This window comes from Phoenix dactylifera, chromosome 15, assembly GCF_051530095.1.
Source record: "Phoenix dactylifera cultivar Ajwa chromosome 15, Ajwa_hap1_PhDact_Kaust_v1.1, whole genome shotgun sequence".
NCBI lineage: Eukaryota > Viridiplantae > Streptophyta > Magnoliopsida > Arecales > Arecaceae > Phoenix > Phoenix dactylifera.
This window is the reverse complement of record NC_143204.1, coordinates 10637056-10647713: the sequence shown is the minus strand read 5'-3', so window position 1 is coordinate 10647713 and position 10658 is coordinate 10637056.

Below are 10658 nucleotides of genomic sequence, written 5' to 3'. Positions count from 1 at the left end.
GAGGCTCTTGAGTCTGAACTCGGGCTCATGGCCGAGCATTTTTGAAAGGAGGAAGCCTCGCATTCCCTCGCCAGGTCAACCCTTCATGCTCTCGAGGCCTGCTTGGCTGATGCCCAGTCTGAGCTCTCAAGCCTTAAGTATGAAGCGGGAGTTTTCCGGCTGTGGATCGAGCAGCTCGAGGTTTGAGAGAAGAGGGTGACGGAGCGAGCTCGGAACGTGGTGCAGATCTTCCGCGAATCGGCCAAGTTCCAGGACTTGAAGGAGGAAGAAGCAGTTGACGGGCTTATCCGCGGATTCGAGGATTGCCGGTCCCAAGTTTGGAAGCTTTGCCCTAAGCTCGATCTTAGCGGTCTCCAACCTCATCTAGGGGTCGCCGAGGATGACAGTGCGCTCGGGAGCCCTGAGGATGAGGGCATGCTTGACAACGCGCTCGAGAGTCCTGTAGCCAAGACCGAGCGTGCCATTGTCGAGGCCAAGGCCGGGGCAGCTAAGTAAGTTGCCCGTGAGGACCCCTCTGGAGAAGTGACTATCGAGTCTGCTCTCGAGGTCGCACATGAAGCTGCTCCCGAGATTCCGAGGTCGCCTCCGAAGTCGGCTCTGCTCCAGAGGCAACCTGATTCTCTTTTTCTTTTTCTCCTGTTTGTATTTTGCCAGTGAGGTTGGCCGCCGAAACCATTGTATGGGCCAACCTTAGTTTTTGTACTTAGCCTTAGGGCTTTTTTTATTAATGAAAGCGATGTGTTTTTCAATCTTGTTGTGCTTCTAAACTTGCTTCTGCTTGCTTTCTTGACGGACCCTTGTCTTTGATAGTTTGGGTTGGACCTCGCTCATCATCGGCTCTCACAAGTGATTCTGATGTTTTTGAAGAATTCCGCTTAGTCATCATTCTCAGATTTTTGAAAAATTTTGCTAAGTCATCATGCTTGGACTCGGTTGTAGTGTGAGTCAAGGCTGGGTTGCTGTTCGGCCGTAGGAACTTGAGTGCTTCTTGACTTGTAGTTTTTGCCTTAGGTATTTTAGACTATGGCTCCGATTTCGTTCATTAGATAGGACTCGAGGTCGTCACAGGAGGTCATCTTGAACCTGGTTGAAACATCCGAACTCAGTCAGGCATCCGAACTTGGTCGGGCATCCCGAGCTTGGTCGAGGCATTTCGAGCTTGGTCGAGGCTTCCGAGCTTGGTCGGGGCATCGCGAGCTTGGTCGGGGCATCCCGAGCTTGGTCGAGGCATCCCGATATCACTAGATTCCCCATGAGGACTTGAATCATCTCAGGATCCTGGAGTTCACAAGCAAATTATCATCAGAAGAAGCGTTGAATAATTAAGAGGAAACCATGAAAAATGTCTTATTAGCTGTGTTCTCAAACACTAGAGACCCCTGGGGGGTTTTACTGATAATACATTCGAAGGTTCTCAGAGTGCCAGCTTTGGAAAATAGGAGTCTCATCAAGAGACTCTAACTTGTATGCTCCGGGCCGTTGGACTCGAGCAATTCGATATGGTCCTTCCCAGTTCTGAGCAAGTTTTCCTTGCTCGGTAGGTTGAGAAGCCTTAGCTTTCCTTAGGACGAGGTCTCATTCTTTGAAGAGCTTGACTCTCACCCTAGAATTATAGTATTGTGTCGCCTTCTGTTGATATCTTGCCATGCGAATTCGAGCGGCTTTCCTTGTTTCTTCGAGGAGATCCAGGTTTTTTCTAAATCGCGATGAGTTGGAAGTCGCATCGTAGTTCTCTACTCTTGACGATGGGAGCCCGATCTCTAGGGGATGATTGCTTCTATCTCGTAGGCTAAACTGAAGGAAGTTTCACCAGTTGGGATTCAGAACGTAGTTCTATAGGCCCAGAGGTCGTTGTAGAGGTCTTCGACCCATTGCTCTTTGAATCGGTCGAGCCTGATCTTGAGTTCCTGAAGGATGGTCCAATTTGTCACCTCTATTTCTTTATTCGCCTGTGGATGAGCGACCGAGGTGAAACAATGGTCGATGCCGAGCTCGAAGCAAAACTCCCTGAAGCGGGCATTGTCGAACTGACGGCCATTGTCGGATATGAGGACGCGGAGGAGCCCAAACCTGCAAATTATTGGTTTTCAGATAAAATCTCGCAATTTTGGCTTGAAGATTTGGGCCACCGGTTCAGCTTCGACCCACTTGGTGAAGTAGTCGATGGAGATGATGAGAAACTTGCTTTGTCCCGTGGCTTGAAAAAATGGCCCCAAGATGTCGATCCCTCATTGGAAAAATGGTCAGGGGGCGCTAATCGAGATCAATGGGATTGAGGGTCGGCGCTGAATGTTGGCATTTCGCTGATATCGGTCGCATCTTTGGATGAAGTCCGCAACGTCTTTCTGAAGTGTAGGCCAGTAATATCCTTGGTGTAGAATCTTGTAGGTTAGTGCCCGACCTCCTAGGTGGTTCCCACACAGATCCCTTCATGGACCTCTCGCATGGCATAATTCGCTTCCGAAGGATGGAGGCACTTAAGGAGGGGAGAGGTGAAGGACTTGCGATAGAACTTGCTTTCGTACAAGAGGTATCGAAAAGCCTGACGCTTGATTCGGCGGGCCTCAAGCTCATCATCGGAAAGGATTTCATTCTGCAGATAGTTGACGAACGCATCCATCCAGCTTGGTTTAGTTTCAATGCAGAGGACCGGCTCGGGCTCCTCAATGCTCGGTATTTTAAGGTACTCGAGCGTTGTGGTCTTTGGGAGCTCGCTCATGTGGAATGTCGCCAACTTTGATAGCAAGTCGGCTCTTGCATTCTTCGCCCTGGAGATATGCTGGATGTCAAAGGTGCTTAGCGTGGAGGTGATGTCTCTCACCTTCTAGAGGTATTTTTGCATCGACGACTCCTTTGCTTCAAAGTCTCCCAAGATCTGGCTCACGACCAGTTGGAAGTCACTGAGAACCTTCAGCTTTTCAACCTTGAACTCCTTCGCCAACTTCAGCCCGGCGACGAGCATCTCGTATTCCGCTTCGTTGTTTGAGGCAGAAAATTCGAAGCGTAATGCTTGTTCTGCGATCACTCCATCTAGGCTGGTGAGAATGAGGCCTGCACCGCTACCCCCCGAGGTCGAGGAGCCGTCGACATGAAAGATCCATGGCTGCTCTGGGGCGTCCCCTTTTGGTGTGAGTTCGGCCTCGGGGTCATCCGGCAGGGTGCATTCCATAACGAAGTCGGCGAGCACTTGTGCTTTGATTGCTGGTCTCGGGCAGTACTTGAGGTCGAATTCTCCGAGCTCGACCGCCCACCTCGCAATTCTCTCCGCCCGATTCGACCGTTGCAAGACTTGCTTTATGAGTTGATCGGTTAATATGGCCACGGTATGGGCCTGGAAGTAAGGTTGGAGTCTTCGGGCTGAAATGAGCAGTGCATAGACTGTCTTCTCCAGCTTGGAGTATCGGGTCTCCGCGTCCTGTAGAACTCGGCTGGTATAGTATATTGGCCTTTGAGATTTGTCTTTTTTCCGAACCAAGACCGAGTTGACCGCTACCGGGGAGACAACCATGTACAGATTGAGGGGTTCACCCTGCTGGGGTTTTGTGAGCAACGGAGGGGAGGCGAGATGGCGTCTGAGCTCTTCAAAGGCTTATTGGTATTCTTCAGTCCTTCGGCCATTTGAGGACTTTGAAGAAGGGAAGACATCATTTTGCTGATTTCGAGACAAACCTCCCCAGGGCGGCTACTCGTCTAGTGAGTTGTTGCACTTTCTTAATCGTCCTTGGTGGTACCATTTTCTGTAGTGCTCGAATCTTCTCGGGGTTCGCTTCGATCCCACGTTGGGTTACCATGAAACCGAGGAACTTGCCCGAGGTAACCCTAAAGACGCATTTGGTGGGGTTGAGCTTCATCTGGTACTTTCTAAGAGTGGAGAATGCTTCTTCGAGGTCGGTGATATGATGCTCCACCGTATGGCTCTTCACCAGCATGTCGTCCACGTAAACCTATATGTTTCGGCCTATTTGGTCTTTAAAGACCTTGTTGACCAGCCTCTGGTAGGTAGCCCTGGCATTTTTCAATCCGAAGGGCATTACCTTGTAGCAGTAGAGGCCTTTGTCGATGAGGAATGTCGTCTTCTCCTTGTCCTCGGGTGCCATCCGAATCTGATTGTATCCTGAGAAGGCATCCATGAAGGTCAGTAGTTGGTGTCCTGAGGTAGAATCGATGAGCTGGTTGATCCTTTGGAGGGAAAAGCTGTCCTTGGACATGCTTTGTTCAGGTCGGTGTAGTCCACGCACATGCGCCACTTTTTCGTTAGCTTTCTTTATGAGAACTATATTGATGAGCCAATCTGGGTAGGAGACTTCTCGGATGAAGCCGGCCTCGAAGAGTTTGTCGACTTCTTTGGCCGCTGCTCGCTGTCGTTCAGGTGCAAAGCTCTATTTCTTCTGCCTTACGGGCTTGTAGGTTGGTTTCACCTGGAGTTGGTGGACCATGACCTCGGGATCTATCCTCGGCATATCAGTAGGCGACCAGGCGAAGACGTCCATGTTGGATTGGAGGAATTCGTCAAGCGATCCTGCTCACGAGGGCTCAGGCCAGAGCTGATCTATACGGTCTACCCCGGATAGTCTTTTTTAAGGAGGATTTGAATGAGGAGCTCACCAAGTTCTGCTCGTTCTCTCTTGGACTCATCTCGTACCTCCAAGGTTTTGATTGGCAGTGCCTAGTCTGAAACTTGGGCTGACGCACCAGTTGGTTGTTCTGTTCGGCTTGGTGTCTCGACTGGTTGCTTTGCTTTGAGGGCCACCATGTAGCATTGCTTGGCTATCATCTGATCCCCTCGAACTTCGCCAACTCCTTGCTCGATAGAGAACCGCATGAGCAGATAGTAAGTCGAGACTACGACATGGAGGGCATTGAGTCCTGGTCGGCCAAGGATAGCGTTGTAGACTGAAGGCAAGCGACCACAAGAAAGTCCATCCTCATAGTGCTTTCTCGAGGAGTGAGCCTGACCATGATGGGTAAGTTAATTATGCCTTCAACCGGAACTGAATCTCCGGTGAATCCAACCAGCAGAGCATTCATTCTTCGGAGCTGGCTCTCTGTTATTCTCATTTTTTGGAAAGCATCATAATATAAAATGTTTGCCGAGCTTCCATTATCAACTAAAATGCATTTTACATCAAATTTATTTATGACCATAGAAACGACCACAATGTCGTCATGAGGAGTTTCAACTCTTTTTAGGTCCTCGTCTGAGAACGAGATGGCTTCAAAGGTGCGTTGACGCTTCAGAGGGACTTTCCTCTCGGTCAGCTCTTCAGCTGAGCTCCCTTCGGTTAGGCCTCTTTCTATGGTGTTGATGGTGCCAGCGATGAGCCTGTTGTCATTTTGACCTTCAAGCGGCGCAGTATTCTCCGCTGGTCTTCCTTTGTTACGCTGGTTCCGCACGAACTGGTTAAGCACCCCTCGGTGGATGAGCGCTTCGATCTCGTTTCGGAGTCGGAGGCACTCCTCAGTATCGTGGCCGTAGTCTCGGTGGAAGTGACCGTATTTCCTAGAGCGTTGCCAAGCTTTTGAGTCCTGCATCGGCAGCAGTGAGGGGAGTGTAGTTCCTGTACCTCCTTGGGGGTGTTCTCTGCCGAGGTGGCGATCTCGGTCGGGGCCACGGCCTCGGGCGAGGTGGATTCCTCAATCGAGGCAGGTTCTTCTCACGACAAGGTGATCAACTTCTTGGGTGGCCATGCTCCCCGCGATGTCTTTTCTACCCCTTTGAGGGCTGCTCGGTAGCATCTCGCCGAGAAGCCATGGCTTCTTCAGCCTTTGCATACTTCCGAGCTCGGCTAGCATCTCCGTGAAGTTGGTGGGAAAATTCGTCTCGAGGAAGAAGAGGAACCTGTAGGACCGAGCTCCTATTTTCAACGCAGACATCGCGATCGACTGATCGAGCTCGTAGACCTCCCAAGTTGCGGTGGTGAAACGGTCGATGTAGTCCTTGAGGGACTCTCCTTCTTTTTGCTTGATGTCGAGGAGAGAATCCGACATTCGTCGCTGGTGTAGGCTGGCGGCAAAATTGGCAGCAAACTGCCTACCCAGCTGCTTGAAGGACGACACGGTGCTCGGCATTAGACCGGAGAACCAAAGCTGAGTCGTTCCTCGGAGAGTTGGGGGGAAAGCCTTGCAGAGCACGACCTTCGAGGATCCCTGCAGTGTCATGAGGGCTCGGTAACTTTCCAAGTAGTCCAGGGGGTCGGTGGTCCCGTTGTGGGCCTCTATTTGAGGCATTTTGAATCTCGGTGGGATCGGTTCGTCCTCAATCTGGCGGAAGAAGGGCGACCTGGTGGTGAACTCGAGGTCGCCCTCGCGCCTTGCCCTCTAGTCCTGGAGAGCTTCGATTTGCCGCTCGAGTTTCTCGACCTTTTTGTCGAGTTCTCCACCTTGGAAGATCGCCATGGTGGTCTGCTCCGGTATTGACTGACCCGGGGTTGATTCTGCTTCAGAAGGTTGCAGTCTTTTGTCATGGTTCTTCCCTAGTGGCTCTCTTCGGGGGGACGCTCAGGTTGAACTCTGGTGACAGCGCTGTCCTTCATTGTTGATCCTCGAAGAGTCATGGGGGTCTCGGCCTTGGGACACAGGTCTATTTGGAAGGAGCACCGATGGAACATGATCCCGCGGAGGTGGCGCGGGAGGGGCCTCCACGCGTTGCAGGCCTTGGACTGCTGCTGCCAGGGCCTAGACTTGCTGCACCAGCGTGTTGAATTGCTCTGGCTGGATCTGAGGAACTTGATCCACCGGAGGCCTTGGTGGCGGGTTCTAGACTGAGTGGCCAGGACTTGGTGCGCGATTCCGAGAGGCATTAAAGGCTCATCTACTCCTTAATTTCATGGTCACGACTCGGTCCCTTCCTCTAGCACCAACTGTTGCTGGAATTTGGACCCGGGGGTGACCGCAGACCGAGGAGGAGGAGCTCCGGCTGGCTTGACGGCGGACGGCTGTCTCCGACGGACCTGTGAGAAGCCAGTGGCTAGGATTTTCGGCGCCGGCCCTCCGATGCTTAAGTAAGAGGGTTTTTTTTTATGGAGAGAAGTAATGGAGAGGAATGACAGAAGGATGTATTGGCTGGGGCCCAAGAAGAGATTCCCTGCCTAGAGCTCTCCCTCCTTTTTATAGGGGGTGTAGCGGTTACCTGTGATCGGGCGTGATTGCGTGAATCAATGAGTTACCATAACGATCCGAAATTTCGGGCTAGCTGGTGATCCGTTGAGATCAGGTGCATTCAAATGTTGACAGCCGTTGAGGTGGAGATTGCAGGATTTGATCCTGGATATGGAGGGCTTGATTTTCGATGTGGTGGGAAGGTTTGCTTCTCCCTTTGACTGGGTCTTTCCTGGTCATGAGGTCGACCAGGCTCAACTCTGCCGAGACTGTGCCTGCAATGGTCATGTCGAGATCGAGGTCGTGAGCTCTGTGGTTGTCGATGCCGAGACCGGGCGCTTTGAGGTCGGGACTGCCGAGAGCATGTTCGCTGTTGTTACGTTCACCATTGAGTGTCGGCGGTTTGACCATGCGCTTTGGGTGATCCATTTTTCCCCCAAAACAGTACATCTGAAGATTTTGAAAATTTAATTTATTTGTCCATTTTATCAGGAACCTTGAAGTTACTACTTTTCTTTGAGATTACATGGTTGTGCTTTTGAACGCTTTTTTATGATAATGTGACTCATTGCTTATGGTTATGATTTCATGAAAGTTACTTGTTATTATTTTGAGAACTCCAGAGTTCCATAAGTTACATGGGAACTGTATTTTGCTCATATTTCAAACTCTCAGTCAATCACTGTGATAAATGGACCTTGGCCGCAGGAGGTGTAAGTTGTTAGCCTACATGTTTGCAGTACAGGCAAGATGAACCGTGACCCTGACCAACATGCAATACATTATTAGTCTTTGTGATCTCAATTAGGACATGATGAACTATAACCATAAACAACCGGGAGGTTTTGTTGCTGATCTTTAGTACCCATGAACCGTTACATGGAAGATGTCCAAGTCTTAGCTATGGGACCCCACTGCACCACCTGTGTTCTCCTCGCCCCTAAGGCAGTGTATACTCGGCCTAGGGGGTTTTTTGTGATAGTTGGCAATAATATGAATGAGACTAACTTAAGTTCAAGAATCTATTCTAAATGCATGGTGATTATAAAGATGGAAGGAAAACATTGTCTTTTGCTCCTTGCCAAGATTTTTATCTTGACTAATACGTCAAATTGTATCCATACCAGAAACTTAACGATATAAGTTAACCTAAATATTGATTCATATAATCTATGGGTATAATGGAACTTATTGCCTCATGATCTATCTCAACCATGTCCATTTTTGTATCCAAAGTGGATCGAATTTGGATAGAAATTTTGATATCTTATTGGACTTGGATCCAAATTTAGATTTTAAATACTTTTCGAATTTGGATTCGGACATCCGGTAAAAATTTGCAAAAAGAAACTAATTTGAACTAGTGATCTTTGATTTGAATAACAAGCTCTCAACTACCAGGTTATAGCATGCATTCTAGCTTATTAAGAGAGCTGACTTCTTCACATGTACTCAGATTATTAAATAATCATCTAATGTATATTATGACATTTCATATTTTAATCATTGCTATATACAAAAATCATTTTCTCTTTGGTAAAAATGAAAATGAACATGCATTATTTTATTCTTTATGATATTTTCAATGCCTTATTATTAAAATATTTAAAAAATAACTTCTATGCATTCCTATATTAACTTCCATGCTTTCTAAGGATAGATAATTTATGATTATTTTAAAAAGTAAGAATGCTATTTGATATAGAAAATAATAATATTTTTATTGTATTTTTATCTTACATAATTTTTTATTTTAATATTTTAACATTAATTGGGTTGAATCAGTGACCCTCTACCAAATAGGTCTTTGTGTCGATTTAATAAACTTTAATTCTAAATCTTTTCTTACCTATGTGTTGTGTGCATTATGATAAAATTTGGTTTTATATCCGAATAAAATCCGGCTTATATCTATATTACGATAGAAAAAAATACAAATATAAATAATATTTGATTTATATCAGTATTCATTCAGAATAAATATGGTTATACTTAATATTCAATTTATATCTGCATCCATTAAGAATAAATATGGATACTAATTTGGTATTCATGTAATATCCATATTTGAATTTATATTTTTTAAAAATATGGATACAAATATGAATATGCTTGTACCTGATCATAGATAACTTTCTAACACATATTTTTCTTAATATTAAAAAAATCATAAGAATGGATAAATTTATAATTTTGGATGGATTTGGTTTAAATTATTTTTGAGAGGAATTTGCTACAAACTATTTGATTGTATATAATTAAAAAATAGTTTATTGAGAATTCCACTATAAAATTGAATTATAAATAATTTTAATTATAAGAAAGAATGAAGAGGATAATTCCAATAAAGTTGTCTATATGTTTATAGAAATAAAAATTACATTTTTTTGGGGGGGAAAGAAATCTTTTTTTTTTTCTTACAAAATTTTCATGTTCAATACGTGAATATTGCCCTATCGGTCCGCGCCTTCCACATTCGCACGGACCCACCCCCGCCGCCTTCCTGTACATTAACTCGCATCGTCTAGTAGTTCCCGTAAATTCATCCATAGACAGGGGCATAACGGTAAATTCATGTCCCAAGAGGCCAACAGAAAGAGGGAGCGGGGGGTAGTTCTATATACACCCCCCCTATTGCTCAGGACACCCCCAAAAACCAAAAAAAAATACCCAAACTAACCTTTAGTGTAATTACCATATTGCCCTTGAAATTTTCTCATACACCCCCCTTCCTCCTCCTCCGTTTCGTTTTGAAAAGAAAAAAAAAACCCCCCTCAAACCCCCCTTAAACCCCTCGATCCATTTACATCGTTTAGGCGATCTTTGAAGGAGATTTAAGCCCCATTCGAAGCATGGACAAGCAACTAGTGATTTGAGACGAAGAATCGGCCGCAAAGGTACGTGTTTCACCTTGTTTCGAAATTTTTTTTTCACGGTTCGTGCTCCGTTCGGCACTGGATCGCCGAACAAAAGGCTTCTGTTCGGCTGCACAGTGCCGAACAGAAGCCTTCTGTTCGGTTGAGGGTTGCCGAACAGAAGGCTTCTGTTCGGCACTGTTCAGCCGAACAGAAGGGTTCTGTTCGGCGATCCAGTGCCGAACGGAGCACTGGAGGCGGGGGGGGAGCTACCTCGAGGTGGTCGTGGAGGCGCCGGCGAGGTGCTCGTTGCTCGGAAGATGGCCGGGGAGGTGGTTCCGGGAGAAGCCGGCGAGGTGGTCGGAGATCGGGAGAATGCCGGCGACGAGAGGGAGAAGGAGGAACGGGGGGGTTTTGGGCGTTGGCGAGGTGCAATGCACCGACCGGCGACGAGAGGGAGAAGGGGGAGACGGAGGGGGTTTGGCCGCCGGCGAGGTGCTTGAGGCGAGGTTTTTTGGGCGGAAGGGAGAAGCCGGCGGGTGTTTTGGAGGGGAAGAGCAGGGTGGGGGGGGTTTGGGGGGTGTAGAGAGCAATTTAGGTGAGGGGGTGGGGAGGGTGGGGGGTAATTTAGGAATTTTCAATTTTTTAGGGGTGTCCTTAGCAAATGGGGGGGTGTAGAGAGTATTTAATTTTTTTTTAATTTTT